We start from the raw sequence: 19,048 nt of genomic DNA, 5'->3' as shown, positions 1-19,048 counted from the left end.
AGAGAGAGGAGATAGCTCCTTTTGGAGCATGTGAGGGAGCATGGATGGGCTGACTAGCACTGAAATGCTCCTCTAGAGCCCAGAAGAAACCTTAGATGGAGTGTCCAGGCTCCAGAGAGTATGACATTATGGCAGAGTCAAGGGGAACTCCTAGACTGACATGTAATAGGGTTGTGAGCAGCATTTCTGTTAAAGCTGATGAGGCCTTTTGTTTTCCATGTCAGATGTATGCGCACCCTGACTATGCTGGTGAAAGGGGAGCTGATATGGTTGTTTATCAAATCTTGATTTTGCCATTGGAAAAATGCACTCTCTCAAGGCAAAGGTTTAATCAAACAAGAAAACTGCTTAGTCCACTTGAACACAATGACTGCAGCAAGGAAAAGAGAAGCTACAGGTAATTTTTTGCTCTTTTTACATTTCTGTGATAATCAGGGTCTATATATCAGAGGGAGAACAGGGAGCCCAAAAGAATATGCAAACAAAGGAACTGGCTGTATACCATATTATTATGTATAAATATATATCAAGTAATGACTCTTTTCAAAGCTTGTAATGTTCTAAGCCTGGTGGTTATTATGAAATATATATATACAAACCGTGGTTATAAATTTATGTATTTGTGTATTGTGACAAGGTCAGGCCAGATGGCTACAAGAGGGTGGTCGAAGGTAGATACATTAGTTCCAGGTTAAGCAGGTCCCTTTCCCCTGGGTAAGATAACAGAGACTATTCCAGAACACTCAGGAACTTTCTAGAACTAATTAAGGCAGGCAGGCTAATTAGGACACCTGCAGCCAATTGGGAAGCTGCTAGAATTAATTAAGGCTAATCAGGACACCTGGTTTAAAAAGGCTGTCACTCCAGTTAGTGAGGTGTGCGCGTAAGGAGCTGGGAGTGAGAGGACGTGCTGCTGGAGGACTGAGGAGTACAAACGTTAACAGACATCAGGAGGAAGGTCCTGTGGTGAGGACAAAGAAGGTGTTGGGAGGAGGCCATGGGGAAGTAGCCCAGGGAGTTGTAGCTGTCGCACAGCTATTCCAGAAGGCACTTTAGACAGCTGCAGTCCACAAGGCCCTGGGCTGGAAACCGGGGTAGAGGGCGGGGTAGAGGACCCACCAAGGTAGAGGAGGAGCTTTGTCACAGTATATAAAACTGTGCTCATAATTTGTGCTGCAACATTCAGCTCCACTTCACTACAGGGAGGTGAAGTAATTGGACAGGGAGGGCCATCTCCCCAACTAGATGAGACTAGCTCCAAGTACCTTAAATTGTATAACCCTGGAAAAGATAAGAGTTGATCATTAGAGTTTATGTAAAAACAAACAATCTGAAACTGAAAAGAAAACCCTAGTCTTGGAAAACTAAACAAGGAGGACATTTTCTCCACCCTGAATAACCATCACACCATCAGAAAAAAACCCCAAACCTTTAAAAGCAGGCTCTTCAACTTTCAATCCCTTATCTTGAGGAAAGCTCCAAAACATGGTAGATCCAGCATATAAAAAAGTACTAATTTTATTATTTGTTTATTCATTTGCTCAATAACATTAATGAATTATTAATTTGATTATTATATTTATTTCATAATAACTTCTTTTTTCAGATGTCACAATTGTTGCCTTGGTGTCATCCTCACAAATTAAAAGAAATAGGTACTATTTAAACAAACTGGATAATTTTTGCCAAATTTTTATGATAAATGAGTTGCCTCTGAGAAGACATTAAGATATCATAAACTTCAAGGACTTAGAACTTACTCTGAATTAACAATTAAACTCATAGACTCATAGATATTAAGGTCAGAAGGGACCATTATGATCTTCTAGTCTGACCTCCTGCACAATGCAGGCCACAGAATCCCACCCACCCACTCCTGCAATAAACCTCTCATCTATGTCTGAGCTATTGAAGTCCTCAAATCATGGTTTAAAGACTTCAAGGTGCAGAGAATCCTCCAGCAAGTGACCCGTGCCCCATGCTACAGAGGAAGGCAAAAAACCCCAGGACCTCTTCCAATCTGCCCTGGAGGAAAATTCCTTCCCGACCCTAAATATGGCGGTCAGCTGAACCCTGAGCATGTGGGCAAGATTCACCAGCCAGATACCCAGGAAAGAATTCTCTGTAGTAACTCAGATCCCACCCCATCTAACATCCCATCACAGGCCATTGGGCCTATTTACCACGAATATTTAAAGATCAATTAATTGCCAAAATCATGTTATCCCATCATACCATCTCCTCCATAAACTTATAGAGTATAATCTTGAAGCCAGATAGGCCTTTTGCCCCCACTGCTTCTCTTGGAAGGCTATTCCAGAACTTCACTCCTCTGATGGTTAGAAACCTTCATCTAATTTCAAGTCTAAACTTCCCAATGGCCAGTTTATATCCATTTGTTCTTGTGTCTACATTGGTACTGAGCTTAAATAATTCCTCTCCCTCTACGGTATTTATCCCTCTGATATATTTATCGGAATTTCCATCAACCTACTTAAGTTTACTGCAGGACAAGATCCTGAATTCAAGGATGCTCTGAAAACCATTCTGAAAAATGCAAAGTACATTTCTGCTGAAATTCAGAATGAAACAATTGATATTATGATGCAGATGCTTTTTGAAAGATATTGTTGAAGATATTCAGAAAAATTGTGATGTTCTTCTGCCTGAAATGTGACACTACCAGGGATGCTGTTAATATAGAAACTTTGTCCACCGTTTTATGTTACTCTGCTGATGGCAATGCCAAGGACAGACTTACTGGAGTAGCCCAATTGCATGGCCTCACTGCTGAAGACATTACATCACAAATTTTGAAAGACTTCCACACACTGGGTCTCTTGACCCTCAAAATACTTTATATTCTTCCTCTGGTTGCACCAAAATTATGTTAGGGTGTAAAGAAGGTGCACAAATTCTTTTTCAATGGCAATTAAACAAGCAAATACCTTACCCCCACTGCTTGAATTGCCCGTTACATCTGGTGGTTACTCATGTATGTGAGAAGAACTCAGCAGTGGCAGATATTTATAAATGGAGAACCTCTATACACATTTTTTTCGCAGGCATGAAGTGAGTGTGCTGTAAAAAGGCCAGCACCTGCAAAGACTCAGAGAAACAAGGTGGACTGGTCACTGAAAACCTTGGAAATAATCCTTAATAATTTGGAAGCGAGTCAGCGTATCCTGTCAAATTTTGTGAATGGATATGATGATCTGTTCATTGAAGCAAGAGGACTGCTAGAAGTAACAGAATCATCCAAATTGTTGCTCTTAGCTGAGGTTATGAGAATGATTTTTGAACATTTTTGCTCCTGTGAACAATTACCTTCAAAAAGTAGTAATACACTTTGCTAAAGGAGTTGCACTGATTCTGTTGCCTCTGAACAACTTCAACAAAAGAGAGAGATGTTTGAAGATTTTTTCTCAGAGATTTCATCCAAGCACCCTGTTCTGAAAGATGCATGTGAGGAAGCATCAGCATTAAGATGTGCCACCAAAAGAGCCAAGGTATTGCCTCAAAAATTTCAAGATTCAATAGTCACACAGCACTTACAGGATTCCAAAGTGTAAATGAGTATCAGTGATCCCAGATTTATCATGAATTGATTGATGAAACCAGTAGTGAACTGCAAAGTAGATTTTAGGAGAAGAACTCCAAGTTATACAAAAGTTTGTCAGCAATCTATTCCATCATCTCTCCAGACTTCTTGAAACTGGAATCACTGCAGGCTTTGATTCACTTGCTTGAATTAGATATTGACAAGGTGAAGGTTGAAATGGCTGTGTTTAAACCACTGAGAGATAAGAGAAATTGCAAAGAATTTGAAGACGTTCTAGGTGCTGTCAAAGAATTAAAGGAGGCTTTTCCATGAATTTTTGACAAATCTATAGTGGAGGATCAGCTGCATCATGGGAGAATTCCTTTTCTTGTTTGAAAATAATTTTATCACGCCAAAGGGTAACCATGAGCCATGAAAGAAAGAGAAACCAAATTCTCCTGTTATATGAAAGTGATTTGACTTCAGAACTGAACCTGGATGTCTTTGAGGAAGAATTCAGATGCCATTATTCAACAAAACTTCAACTTTAGTTTCATGAACAGTCTTTAGGTACACAGCACTTTCATGTTAAGAGCTATACTTTTATATTTCTGAATCTTCAATTTTTTTGAATGCGTAAATATTTGGAATACTGAACAGTGACATAAATGTGTATCTTATTTTTTCTTATTTCATAAAAAAGTTTTTTAAAAAAGGCTTCTGACTGAGACTGCATTTTTCACTAGGTACATGAACTTCTGAAGGCAAGCACAACAGCCCCTCTTGTTATGCAGTCTGCCCCCTTGTGTTGATGTCCTAGCTACAAGATTTTCTTAGTCTCTCTGATGAATGGTTGTTTCATCCAGCATCCTCCTGCCCCTTTCATTCACTGTCTTTCTGCCACCAGTCTCACTCCCTCTGCCCTCCAGTATTATTCTCCGACCTCCCCTCACTCCTTCCATATACTGTTTCTTTAAAACTGTAGAAGAAAGCCAGGTGAGATGGGGGGCTGGGGAAGGCCTCGTGAGGGAATGGGCTACTGGTACAACATCATGCAGTTCAGCGCAGGAAAGACAATAGAAGGGGAATAAATGAAGAGGTACTACTTAGGCAAAGATAAATTTATACCATTTATGATAGAAGTGATTAATTGTATTTTACAGACTGGGACGAAGACTGAAAGAATAAAAATTGTAACAAAAGCAGCAGAAAATTATTTGCATAACGGCAATCTCTCAATAGACTGCATTCACGCATTTTTAAATGAAGTAATGTAGTTTAACAACATGGTTCTAACAATTTTTTGATGGAACACAGTTTAATAACACATGGTCAGGAATTAAATAAATAGTTTTTGAAATGGAAAACAAACTTGATGTGATATGTGTACAAGAAACATGGTTAGAGAGAAAACTTATGTTTAGACTTCCTGGATATGATGTAATTGGACATTACAGAGAAATAACAAGAGGAGAAGGGGTCTATATATTTGTAAAGGAAGGTTTTAGTTATGTTGACATAGATGTACAGAACTTAAGTTTTGAGTACAATACTGTTGAAATTCCTCTGCAGAATGATAGCATCTCTATATGACTCTAATGAATGTTTTCAACACAAGTAAAAAACTAGACAATCTAGAATTGGAAGAGTTAGTCAAGGGTGTCAAAGGCCTGTATACGTTTTGTGGAGACCTTAATAGCTCTAATGAATTATGGGGAAGCAAGAAAACTGATTATAATGGCAAATGCCTGGAACCGTTCACTGACAAGCACAACCTGGTATTGCTCAATACTGGAGCACCTACTAGGTTTAATTTGACGGATGGAACCTTTTTATGTTTAAATCTGGGATTTGCAATATAGCAAGAAAGTGCAGCTGGGAAATCTATAAAGATGGAATGGAAAGTGATCACTTCCCTATGCTAATTACATATTGAGGCCAAGGTAATGATGAACACACTGAAGGAATCTCTACCTGGACCCTTAGAAAAGCAAATTGGGGACTCTTTAAGAGTAAGTGTGCTGAGTATCTAAGTACCAGTTATATAAGTGATAATCTAGAGGAATTTCATGAGAATATAATAAAGGGAGTTATAGCAGCAGCCAACCTAGCTGTATGTAAGAATTTAATTGCCACAAATTCAGAAATCCAGTTCCCTGGTGAAATGAAGATTATCAAGCAGCAATTAAAGGAAGAAATAAGGCATATAAACAAAAATAAGGCATATAAAAAAGCAAAAAAACCCCAAAAACAATGAATAGCAAGGATGTAATGAAGTATAAAAGATGTAAAGCGTGGCATAAAGAATTATTAAAAAGGGGGGGAAAAAAAGATGGAGAAAGTATTGTGGGAAAATGAACAAAGATTCCAAGGGTTCAGAGATGCATGAACAAGTTAAAAGAATGAATGGGATGCAGATAAGAACACATTGTTAATGCTGTACAGACCAGTTATAGATTACGGATGCCAAGCCTTTAATTCAGTTTCTAAATAAACACTAAAAAAAATTAGAGTTGATCCAAGTCCAAGCTCTGAGAATTATATGTGGTGGGAATATTAGGACTCCGTTTTATGTGTTGCATGTAGCAACTGGAGAAATGCCTATAAATTTAAGGATGAAATTGTTAAATTTAACCTTTTGAGCTAAGGTTAATGGAAATAGTGAAGATAAGAGTACTAAATGCATATACGAGGACTACTCATAGACAAGAAGTAACTGAATGCCACAAATTCCCACATGGTAACAAGGTCAAAAGGTGGGTAAAATATGTGGATGAAAAGGAAGGTCTGGAAGAAATTACAATATTTATTTATGGGAAATCAAACTATAGCTGGACAGTTGTCTCTTTAGTTGTGGATTTGAAATTATATGGATAAAACCAAGGGAAGACCACGACCATCAAATATGACTACAGTTTATGAGTTTATACCTGGCTAATGAGGTCAGCATTGCTAGATCAATACTGATGGTTCTAGAGATGAAAACACAGATAAAGCGGGAATGGCCTTTTGTATTCCTGAATTTGGAATTAAGAGATCTATAAGACTATCCAATTTTGTGGCCGTTATGATGACACTGTATACTCTTGGCACTGACCTTGATAAGGGATGTACAGCCAATTATAACTGCTTTTCCTATCTGACACTTTAGTGGTTATACTGGCGATTAGAAAGGGAGCCTCAGGAAGAAGGAATGACTTAATCAATTAAATAATGTCCTTAACTACCGAGATAGTAAAATTAGGTATACATATAGTAATAGTATGACTTATGGTGCATGTTGGGATATAGGGCAATGAAATGGCAGAAAAAGCCATCTTAAAAATTAGAATGATATAAAGATCCTTCTGAATAAACGGGACTTCAAAAGTTTGGTTAAGAGAGAACTTTAAAAGTATTGGCAAGAACTATGGACCAAAGACAAAAAAAGAGACAAAGGTTCTATGAAATACTGTATGTGCTAAATTTGAGGATATTGTATTTTAATAGCTATGCTAGAAGAAGTGAAGTCACTGTATTTAGAGTGCTAACACATCACTTTGATCTGAATGGTCATTTATAGTTAATAAACAAACACAACCTGTTGTTGTCACATGAAGAGTCCAAAAACCAGCTGAGTATCTGCTGTGGCAATGCAGCGAGAATTTCACAAGAAAGAAAGATTCTTTATGAAGAACTAAGCTGCCTCACGGTGAAAGAATATAGTCTGCAAGGATTGGTGAGAGTACTGGGAAAGTGGGATGGCATTAAAAAAGCATTACTTGGCTTTTTTTTCTTTTTAAGGATGCAAGACTGGGTGAGAGGGTATAGATATTTGCTTATGTGAAAACTGTGGTAGGTGGCAGTCATACCCTCACATGCTAAGACTGCTGTGCCATAAAAGGACAGGAAAAGAAAAAATAAAAAGAAAGGAGCTGCAGTGTGGAAGCCAGCAATCACTCTCTGGTCTTAGAGAGGGAAAAGGAGGATATCCGGGGAGAGGGAGAAGCCCTGGAATCCTGGTCACGAGGGAAGGGTTACATGGAAGGGTGGAGGAGAGAGCCTGGGGGAGATGGAGTAGGAAGCTCAAGAAAAGAGCAACAAGGCCAGAAGATAGAGAATATGTAGCCCTTGGCTGCTGACTATAGGTTGCCTGGGCTGGAACTCGGAGTAGTGGGTGGGCCCGGGTTTCCCTACCAGCCACTGAGAAGTGGCACAGGATTGTGAGAGATGCCAACTGGACTGCTGGTCCAGAGGGACTTTGATACCCTGGAAGGGGGTGACTATATAGTGACCTAACCAGAGAAAACACTGAGTTGCAGAGAGAGAGAGAGAGAGGGGCCGTAAGATGAGTGAATGATGAAAGGAGGTGCCAGATCGAATGAGAAATGAGTCCCAGTTGCAGCCACAAGGAGGTGCCCCAGGGGTGAGTGAACCCCCTTACACTGGCCCATAGACCCTTCTCCTAGAATTACAATTTAGCTCTCTTTAAAAAAGAGGAAGATGGCACAGTGTTAAAACATTTAAAAGCCCTTTTATTTAAAGCCTCCTTACTACAAAGAAGATATATAAGACAGCCTAATAAAGTAGCTACCCCTTTTTGTTAAATGCAAGGATGTTGTGTCCCCGCACTGATGGAAACAGCTACTTTCCCAGAGTTGAGTCAATTTATGTCTTCATAAAGTGCAAATGATGAGGAGCTAGTGCTTATAAATTCCATTTCTGATATTTTATTGATCAGTGTGGGTATCTGAGCGGTGATTCCCCCTTGCCGGCTTCATGGAGTAATAACCTGAGAGAGCTTTAAATATTAAATACAGTTTGAAGATTTATTTTCCGTATGCAGGGAAATCCCATTGTTTTAGCCCTTGCAAGGATCTCTCTTTATGAATAACTGAAGAAGCTGAACTGAATGGTGAAAACTCCAAGTGACTCTCCCACAGATCTGTAAAGAGCTGGCTAAAAAAGAACTGAAAATGATCCCAAATGTGGCTGTGCCTGTTTCATTAACATTTTAAATTAATATCACCCACATAGGTAAACTATAGTTTGTAACAAACAAATTGTGAAGGATTATTTGGAAAGATTGCACAGAATTATATCAGCAAGATACTATGATTAATTTTCTTGGCACAGTTCCTGGGGACAGAACCCATATGTCTAGTTATATGCTGCCTAGAATGTAGATGCATGTGGATCCATGAAGCATGCATACGCATTGCAAGAATATAAAAACATCTTAAAAGAAATCTTATCTTCTAAAGTCACTAATGAAAACAACGCAAGTGAGAATAAATAAATTTTGCAACCATTCCCTTAATTAACTGCTGCTAGAGAAGTGCTGTCTTCCTAAGGTTCTGGATTACGTGTCCGCGCTTAAAATTGTTCCACTGTAACTAGGGATGTTGCTAGAATGTACTTAAAAGAAATGCATCACACATGTGTCATAAGATTGTTATTCAGTCTTTAGGGTCAGGTTTGCAAAAGGAATTTTCTTAATTCATGGGGATTGTTAATCCACTATTGGATATTTGTTTGGAGAAAAACACAAATTAAGTGATCCTCCTTATTGTGCCTGAATTTAAAGTGGCTAGAAAGTAGAGCTGGAGTACAATGGGAGGTGGTTTAAGTTTTAGCCCACCTCTAAAAGAGAATAATTTATCTACTAAGGGGACAGCTGGTAAGGAATTTAAAAAGACACTTGCTTCCCCTACTGTTACTTATGCAATCTTGCTTTTGGAAGAAGCTACAGAGTTTCAATTCAGACCCATATTGCAGTAGTTCAATCCTTTCTTGGCTATGCATTTGAAGTGGTTTTATTAGCAAAAATGCAGAATTCGCTTAATTACTACCACTCTCACCTACCGCTGGTAGTTAAACTGCTGACTCTCCCTTTTAGTTACTTCGAATATCTGACGAGTCCTGGTCTCTCCTATCTCTTGGGGCCTTCAAAGAGCCTAGTGAAAGGTTTTGCTATGAAGATTAGGCTACCTGGCTCAGGTCACTCATTAAAAAAAATCTGCATCTCTCCACCTATATTCTTGACTGTTAAATCATTTTGTTTAAACAAATCTTATTATTATAAGAACATGTTTGTCATGTCTTTCACGCTGAAGAATTCCCAGTGTGACTCAGAAGTGTCTTAATTGGACGATATTAAAAGGGTCTTTTCACCTATGACTAAAAGACAACCACCACTAGGGAGCAGGTGCTTAGTAGTAGTGCACAGCAAAACTATACAGGAAGCAGAATAGCATATCATATGCAAGTGAAACTCCAAACAGAAATTTACATTGGCAGAAGGTAACCATCCAAGTGGAATGTGACCAGAAGTGGTCCAAGAGCACCAGTGTTAACACTCCTGCTGCTTCCCTACTACAAAGGACAAAGTATGCTGTTCTGTGTTAGCTCCATTCCCCATCTGTGGCAGGAGCAATGGCTGGGCTGGCAACCCCCAGCTGTCCTCTGTGGTTTTGTGGAAAATTCTTAGATCATGCAATTTGGGATAGAATTTTCTCAAGCAGCATTAACTTTCCACAGCTTCTCCTATTTGAGGAGGGAGGGAGCCATCTAGTGCAGCTCTTCCCCACTACCTCTAGCCCTAGCCATTTTCTTTTGCAGTCCAAAAGTGCGTAGATATTTTGCAGCAGGGGAAAGGTGGCCATCCAGAGGGACGTAACATCCTCTGTAACCATTTCCCCATAAGCCCAGTCCCACTGTAACTATTTCCATGGATTTCCTTCTCCCTACACAATAGATAGGGGAGAAGCAAATGGAACACATTTATATAGCACCTTGAATCTGGATGGATCCCAGAGTACTTTGATTTGGTTCAAGAGGCAGATGATCATAGCCTCTGAGCCAGAACAGAAGTGACCACTGTTGAATGATTCATGTGATCTTTCAGTCAACACACTCAGCTAATACAAATAATTTGCAGGGATGCTTGTTGGAGGGAGAGGGGCACTAGGTCAGGGAACAATGCTTCTCTTTGCCTGAGTAAATAAGTCTTCTTTTCATCTTACTGCTTGGGACACTTGATGAACTGGATCCTGCATGCAAGCTAAGCCAGTATGGTTGATACGATGCCATTATGTTAACCCTTTGCATTCGGTGTTTAAAGAGTTAGTGGATTTGTTGTTTTATTCATTTGTATGAACTGGTTTCCACAGAACAGCTGTTGGATACCAAGATTAACTGCTGGATTTTTTTTCTTCTTCTTCACAGCTTCAAAGATATTAATTTAACCTTGAGGAGTCTTTTACAGTTAATCTCAGCAAGGAGAGAGTAACACGCTAAAAGATTATGAGGAATTCAATTTTCTCAGACTTCCCAGGAGGTGTTATCAGACTGTATATTTGAAGCTACTATATCAAAAGTCTGTGTTTGTTTTCCCAAAGTTATAGCCTTTGTTTACTTCCTCCTGTTGACAGAGCTGATTAACTTGTTTGTGTCCAGAGATGATCTGCCTAAAAGAGATATCTGTTAAAGTGTGGATACATGAACTGATTTAGTGTATGCATATACTGCCCAAATACTGAATTTATTGTTAGGTGTTTGGCCAGCGAATCAGCTTTCATTTCTTGCTACATCCTTCTCCTGATGTTGGTATTGGTGATGTACCCTCTTTATAAAGGGCCAGATCCTGAGCGGCCATGCACAGGCATGTAAGGCTGCAAACACATCATAAATGCTGCTTTTCTGCTCTAGCAGAAGCCTAGCGCAGGGGTCTCCAACATTCCACATGGTCGGTGGCTCTCCCAGCTAGCTCCTGAACTGGGACGCAGAGATAGAAGTTGCAATGGGGCATGCCTGATGGAACAGTGCATCCCACATGAAGCAGTTGGTCACATGCACTACACTCTCCTAAAGGAGGGTCCGTGGCTTGCCTTTGTTTCCCCAAGTGTTTCTTCTAGACCTCCTTAATTATCAGTCCTTCCTTAGGTAGTCCTTAACATGTTAACTACTCTTGAGTTTGTACTGGAGCTCATTGCCATTGCAAACTGCTTTCTTGCCCCTGAACCCAGTCCATCTCAGGAATATTCCATGCTTCAGCTCTTCATTTCAAACTAGGCTTTTAATTAGTTTTTAACAATACAGACTCTCACAATATTTAAACCACAGCAAAAATGGGACATGGGTATAGTTCTAAAAGCTGAATGAACTATCAGGAAATAAAATCTCTAGGGTATAATTAATGTAAATCTCTAGCCAGCAAAGATGTCCGGAGAAGTACCACACTCTGTTGGAGTTTGCACCTATTGGTTTGACTTGGTTCAAGTGGCCCAGGAAACAAAGAACTGGGATGTATGTAATGTGGGCAGCCTGATAAAGAGGAGGGATCGCTCTCACCCAATCCAAGAATGAAATGTTCTTGTGACCAAGAGGCCTTGCTGAAAGGTCTCAAGGGCTTTGCAACCTACCAAGGTCTCCATGTATAAGATGGACAGCACCTGGTAAGACACGCAGGCCTATAAGCTCCTTATTGTTTTCAAGATAGGTTTTCTTTGGAATGCTTTTGTTCTAAATAAATACTTTGCTTTATGAAAGCTGGCTGGCCACTGGTTAACCCTGTCATTGGCCCTGGGAGAGAACAGGACAGCAGGCACTGAGCTAAACTCAGACTTGCTGAGGTGAGCACAGTGAATTGCAGGAGGAATTGCCACCCAAATCTGGAGGGAGAGGAACACAGGTTTCCTAGAGGCCTGAGAACTGTCTGGGGTGCCCTCAAGGAGCCCACAAAGATGTCAGAGGTGCAGTTACTGTGACAGGGGCATATTTCATAATGAAATAACACTTGAGATTTATATTGCACCTAAAAATTCCAAATGCTTCATAAAGGTGGGTAAGTACCATTTTACAGATGGGGAAACTGAGGCACAGAGAGAGCTTAAGTGACTTGACAAGGTCATCCAGCAAGTCAGGGACAGAGACACGACTAAAATCTGAATTGCCTGAGACCAAGTCTCATGCTCTAGCCTCCAGGCCATGGAATTCTATTTATGTGCTGTGCATAAGCAGATAGGAAACTTTGGATTCTATTTCATTTGAAAATAGTCTTGTATTTCTGGGGTTTGTCTGTGAATGAGAATTAGCAACTGTGCTTCCGTGTCTGTAAATTACCTGCAAATCAGGTAGGCACGTGCACAAATGAACAAACAGGACCATGCACAAATTAGAGGCAGGCTGCCAAAATAGACTTCTATTACACATGCAACCCTACTGCTGAAAGAATTTGCCTAAATGATAAAGGAAATCCTGCTCATCAGTACAGTCATAAAAGAAACATGCAAATTAGTTTTAAATTGGAAAATTCAGGCAATTACAATTTAAAGCCAGTGAAGTAGGCAGAACAGATCTGGAAGCCACCTGGGAATGCCATCCTAGAGAAATAGCAGGAGAGCTGGTTAGATGATTATGGGAGCAAGAAAATATTGAAAGACATTTTCAAAGGGGCCTTACTCCAGCTTGCATATGGGCACATCTAAAATGGAATGCAGAATCTCTGATATATGGGCAAAAAAACCTCAGGAACTGAAAAATAAGTGCAGAAAAGTGAGGCTGCACTGTTTTTTATGTGCAAACTTGGAGGCTGTTTCTGAAAATGTGGAACTCATCATGGAGGCCTAAAATAATCTAAACAACAATAATTAGTAGCAATAAGCCACAATAGTTTTGTCAAGCAGTTCTGCCCATGGAAACAGCTTTTTTAATTTCAGGTGAAGCTCTTAAAAGTTTGCACCAGGACTTAACCTTCTCTGTAAAACCAGCAATGCAAAACTTCTTACATAGATCAATTACGTTCCCATAATACATTTTTAAAAAATAAGCATAAAACTTTCAATGTTTTTATTAGAAACAGTTAACAGGAACAGAAAACAAGTCTCAGAGCAGAATCTGATGGGGTATGAAGTAATTCTTATACTATATCTCAGTAAACTTAGAAGTTAATTTATTTTATAGCCTGTGGAGTAAAAATTTAAGATAATAAAAGAGAACTGAATATCAAGAAGCTGTCAGCACAACCTTGAGGGCTTTTCAAAATCCTAGTATAAAGATGCTGTCAGCAGTTATCTGAAAGAAGTGAAGGAACAAGAAATAACTTCCAAATAATAATAATAAAGGGAGAGATTAATCCATAGTCTTGAGTTTATTTACTGATCTGACAATGCACTTGGCATCTTCTTAGCTACTATTCATAAAGTAATTACATTTGAAAAGTGGAAATAGATTTTTTTCCTGGCTGATTTGATTTAGAGGTAGAGGTTAGAGGTTATTCTTTATGTACAGTAGATTAGCTAAAGTGTGGGATTCTTATAGTTAGTTCAATTAATAGTTACACCAATTATTCACACTTAGTTGAATTAATGCCCATCAGCTTCTGTTCACGTCATCAACCAGCTGAACAGATAAACAGGACACAATATGTCAAATTTAGAGGTCAGTCTAAGAGAGTCTAAACTGGTATAATTTAGGCCTTGCCTACAAACAGAAGTTGCACTGGTTTAATGCAAATCAATTAAAAACCTGATTTAGTTAAACAGGTGCAAATCTCACCATGGAGACGCTTATCTGTTTAAAACTGGTTATATCACTTTAGCATGTGCCTGTAAATTTACCAATGCAAACCAAATTGCTATAAACCAGGTTTAAACTGATGTGTGTGTCCCCACAGAGGGGTTTGCATAGGTCTCACAAATTCAGTTTAAAGTCACAACTTTAGTAAAGTTGGTGCAAGTGAGGTGGAGACCAGACTTCAAACCATTTTCTAGCCCCCTCAGCATTACACCATTTGGTTCCCTTTAGATTACCTTAGACCAGTGTTTCACTCCAACCCACCAGTGGGTCACGGCAAGGTTCTAGATCAGGTGCCACCTCCAGGGCTGGATTAATTTATCACTGGGCTCCTAGCTGAGGCAAACACACACTTCTCCCAACCCAGTGCAGAGGGGAAACCCTGGGTGGGGAGTTTTGGAGAGCAAGCCCACTCTCCACTTACCCACAGCAGCAGCTTCTGTGCCATCGGGCTGGGCTCAGTTCCCTATTACAGGTATTGCAACCACGACCAAGGAGCAGCCAGGCCAAACCTGAGTAGCACTGTGACCCTGTGCTCCAGGTCGCGATGCCCAGAGCTGGGAACTAGGCCCAGCCGCCAGGGCAGGAGCCACTGTTGTGGGGTGGGCTCACTCCACAAACACACATCCTCCTGCCCCTAGGGCCTCCCCTCTGCACGAGGCTAGGATTAGGGTAGCGGTGCTGGGGTAGAGGATGCAGGTATGTAATGTTGGGTTGCAAGAAGAAGATAAAATGCAGTAGGAGAGTTGTCTCAGTAAAAAGTTTGGGAACCAGTGCCTTAGACTTTTAACTCACACTACCCATTACACATGACTCTGGATTTGGCCCATAGAGTGTGTCAGGGAGTCTAGACAAGTCTCAACTAATGTAATCTAAAACAGAAACCAATAAGTCAAAGGAGGCCACCACTTTGTTTTAGGTATCTTTCACTCCAGTTTCTTGGTGCATAAATTACACCAGATTAGAGTCCCTTCTGCTCACCTGCAATATGAAAACAGATAACAAAAGCCAGCTGATCAAACTCTTCACTTTTGCCAGAAACAGTGAGTGATGTAGCACTCCATATTCAATCCAGGATGAAATTAACAGCAGCACTGAGGCCTTGAAAAAGGCTGTGCACACAATTTAAGCACATCTAATTCTGTGATCTATAACTCTTCCACAGGCCATCTGTACAGGGGTGAATTCCATTAACTGAGAGCAAGGCTGATGAGAAACATTTTGAGCCTTATTCTCCACTCTATTACATCTATTTTATGCCCATGCAACTCCATTATGGTGAATAACGAATAGCGAACAAACAGAACTGTTTGCAAACAGCGCACTGCTAAAAAATTATTAGTTCAAGCTATTCAGCAAATGCTGCCCTTACTTATAACACACACATTCAAAGAAAACCAGGTTTGGTTCATAAACAATTTAAAATAACATGGGAACTATCCCCATCCTTGGAGATTAAGAACGGATTAAACCAACACCTCTCAGGGATGCTCTAGATGTACTCGGTCCTTCCTCAGCGCAGGGTGGGAATTTTTGTCTAGGCAAGGCTGAGCTGGCCCAGTGTTAGTGTTAGGGGATGGACTAGACTCTTGAGGTCTCTTTCAGCCCCACATTTCTATGATTCGGAATTATTTTTATTTATTATTTGTTTTACAGTAGCGCCTAGAGGTCCACTGTGCTAGGTACTGTACATACACATAGGAGTCAGATCTTACAATCTAAATAGACAGGACAGACAAAGGGTGGGAGGGGAAAACAAAGGCCCAGAGAAGTGAAGTGACTTGCCTGAAGTAACACAGGGCCAAGAACAAACTGAGGTCTCCGGCCTCCCCGTGCAGGGTAGTGTTCCCTGCCTTGCCAATGAATAGATTATACCAGGGACTGTATGTGTACAGAGACTGGAGAATTAACGGCCCTACAGGTAGTCCCACCAGGGAAGAATTGAGGTGCATTGGAGACATAATGGAGGAAAGCATGAACTGATACTACTTGTGCTCTAGACTAGAGCCGTGGTTCTCAATAATAGACTAGAGCCGTGGTTCTCAAAGGTAGCCGTGGTATCGGGAAGCGGCGCGGGCCACGGGATGTGCTGGCCGCCCTTCCTGCAGCCCCCATTGGCCTGGAGCAGCAAACCGCAGTCAGTGAGAGCCGCGATCGGCTGAACCTGCGGATGCGGCAGGTAGACAAACCGGCCCGGCCCGGCAGGGGCTTTCCCTGAACAAGCGGCGGCCCTAGTTTGAGAACCACTGCACTAGAGGGTACTAATTAGAAATGCACTGACCATGGTCTCTGGCACCTTTGATGAACACTAAATTCAATTTAAGAAAATGTGCCAATGAAGAACATCTAGATGGCTTAGCTTAGTTTAGCTGGAGCTTTCGTGCCCAAATTTTATAGTACTGACACTGTCATTAGTTGGATAAAGCAAAAGAATCATTTGATAAAAGAAGTGGAAAGTGAAATATATTACAACAGATAAAAATGAATCGGTCTTCTAAATGGAAATGCTAAAGTCTATTGAACATAACTGTTTGGGGGGTGATGGTGCGTTTATTGTTTTTTTGCTTTTTGTAAAGAGTCATTGGTTAGCTCCAGGCAGAAAACATGGAGCGACATTTAAATTGATTTCATTTCAGAAGTAGCCTTCACAGAAGGAGAATGAAATTTGAAAATGTAATCAAATATTTCAGATAGCTCTCACAAAGGCTATGGATAATAAGCACTTAAAATATTTGTCTTCCTCAAACAGATATTAATTTTAATTTTTGCAAGTAATGTGACAATCAGGGTCCAGACACCTGAAAGGGAGAACAGGGGTTCTGAACCCCAAAGGATAAGCAACTGAATCAACTGATTACATACAATGTTACTGTGTATAAATATATGTCAAATAAGGTCATTTATGAAAGCTTGTAATTGTCCTGTACTTGATGGTCGTTAGGAGATCTGTATACAGGTTATGGTTAGGAACGTATGCATGTGTATATGTGCAGAATATTGTAATTGTGACTGGGGTGTAACTAAAGCATCACCTCACAATAGGAGGTGACGTAATCAGGCAGGGAAGGGTAGTTGTTTATTTAAAACCAACATCCTTTGTCCAGCCAGGAAGACACAATGGTGGCCCATTAAAGTTAATGGAAAGACACTGAAACCAAAAAAGAAAACCAAAGTCTTGGAAAACTAAGGAAGGAGGAAGTTTCTCCCCACTGTATGTAACTGTGAATTACCACAGTCTGAGGCTGTGTCTACACTGTGGACCTCACAGCAGCACAGCTGTACCGCCGCAGCTGCACCACTGTAAGGTCTCCGGTACAGCCGCTCTCCCACTGGCATAATTAAACCACCCACAACGAGCGGCGGTAGCTATGTCAGCGGGAGAGCGTCTCCCAGCACCATAGCGCTGTCCACGCTGGTGCTTTTGTCGGTGAAACTTATGTCACTCGGTGGGGGGCGGGGAGGGGGTTCAAACCCCTGACCGACAAGTTTTGCCAACAAAAGTGCTAGTGTAGACAAAGCTTGAGAGAAAGGAAAAACAAATGGCAAACCCAGCTGAAAAGGAAGAGGGTTTGAAATGAAGGCAGTCCAGAAACAAAGGGCCAGGAGGCTAAGCAGGATGCTGTCTGTGAAACACTGGATCCCCTCTAGGACAGAGGACACACTGGGAAACTGGTCAGAGGCAACAGGTAACCTGTATTAGAAAGGGGAATTGAGCTAATACTGAAGCGTAAAGCACGAGGTTGCATCTTTATGTTTATTTTCTGCGTACCTTATGTGTTTGCTTTTCCTTACTATTTCATCTTTGAACCTATGATTTTTCTATTCAAGAAACTTTGTGTTCATGTTTACCCCAGCAGGTCTCTGTGGTGCAAACTGTGTGGAGTGTGTGGACCAAAGGGAGCTGGTAACAGCGGGTTTCACTCCTTGTGACCTGCCGAATCAGAGAGGAAGAGTCCGCAAGTCTGGTAGTTAAGAACTCAGGGAGACGGATTTGGCGGAACTCGGAAGGGGGTTGTTGAAGTCATCCTGCCAGGAGTAACTAGGCAGGCAGAAGCCAGGATTGAGACCTTCATGCCAGTAGGCTGGCTACTACTGTCAGAGCTCTGCGCCATAACAGCATAGCATTAAGGCACCCAAAGCTACAAGGCAGGCAGTGACAGAACCCCTCTGGGTCTGGGTAATCCCCAAAATGTCACATTAATTATTTGACAGCAACAAAAACAGCTGCATGGAGTAGCAGTTAGGAAAGGATCCATAATACAATTCCCTTGTTCATATAAATGGGTAAGGATTCTGAAATGGAATAGAAAGAAAATTCAAAGCCACAATGGCATCTATCCTAGGGCTTTTGGCAAAACCATTGTACCATTGCTAACACTGGGCCAGCTCAGCCTTTCCTAGACAAAAATTCCCACCGTTGCTACCTCTAGTAGAACCAGACAGGTGTTAGCAACAGTGGGAAATTTTTGCCAAGAAGATTTAGGGCCAGATCTCATCCTTGGCTCCTTATAAAAAAGGGATGGACAGCAACCCTAATGCCAGGGATTCTCCTGACACAGGGGAAATCCTTTAGTGAGGTAAAGCTGATGCAGAGGACATGTTATGGCAGGGAGAACCAGAGAGGAGGCATAAAGGTGATGTTAGGAGACAGTGGCAGAGTGACTCCTCAGGCAGTTGGTTCCCAACTTTTTACTAAGGTGACCCAACTGCACTGTCTTTTCTTTTTTTCCGATCCACCATTACATACATGTATTCTCTGTCCCAGCACCATCACCCTAATGCCGGCCCAGTGCAGCTGGAGAGCAAGCCTGCCCCACACTCACCCTGAAGGGATGGCTCCTGTCCCACAGAACTGAGCCCAGCTCCCTCCTCTGGGTGTTTTCACTAAGGAATTAGCGGGTGTCACTACAACATGATTTCCCATAAAAAACACTAACTGATTCATGTGCACTG

Source organism: Natator depressus, chromosome 3 (assembly GCF_965152275.1).
Source record: "Natator depressus isolate rNatDep1 chromosome 3, rNatDep2.hap1, whole genome shotgun sequence".
NCBI classification, from domain to species: Eukaryota; Metazoa; Chordata; order Testudines; family Cheloniidae; genus Natator; species Natator depressus.
Note: the sequence above shows the minus strand (reverse complement) of the source record.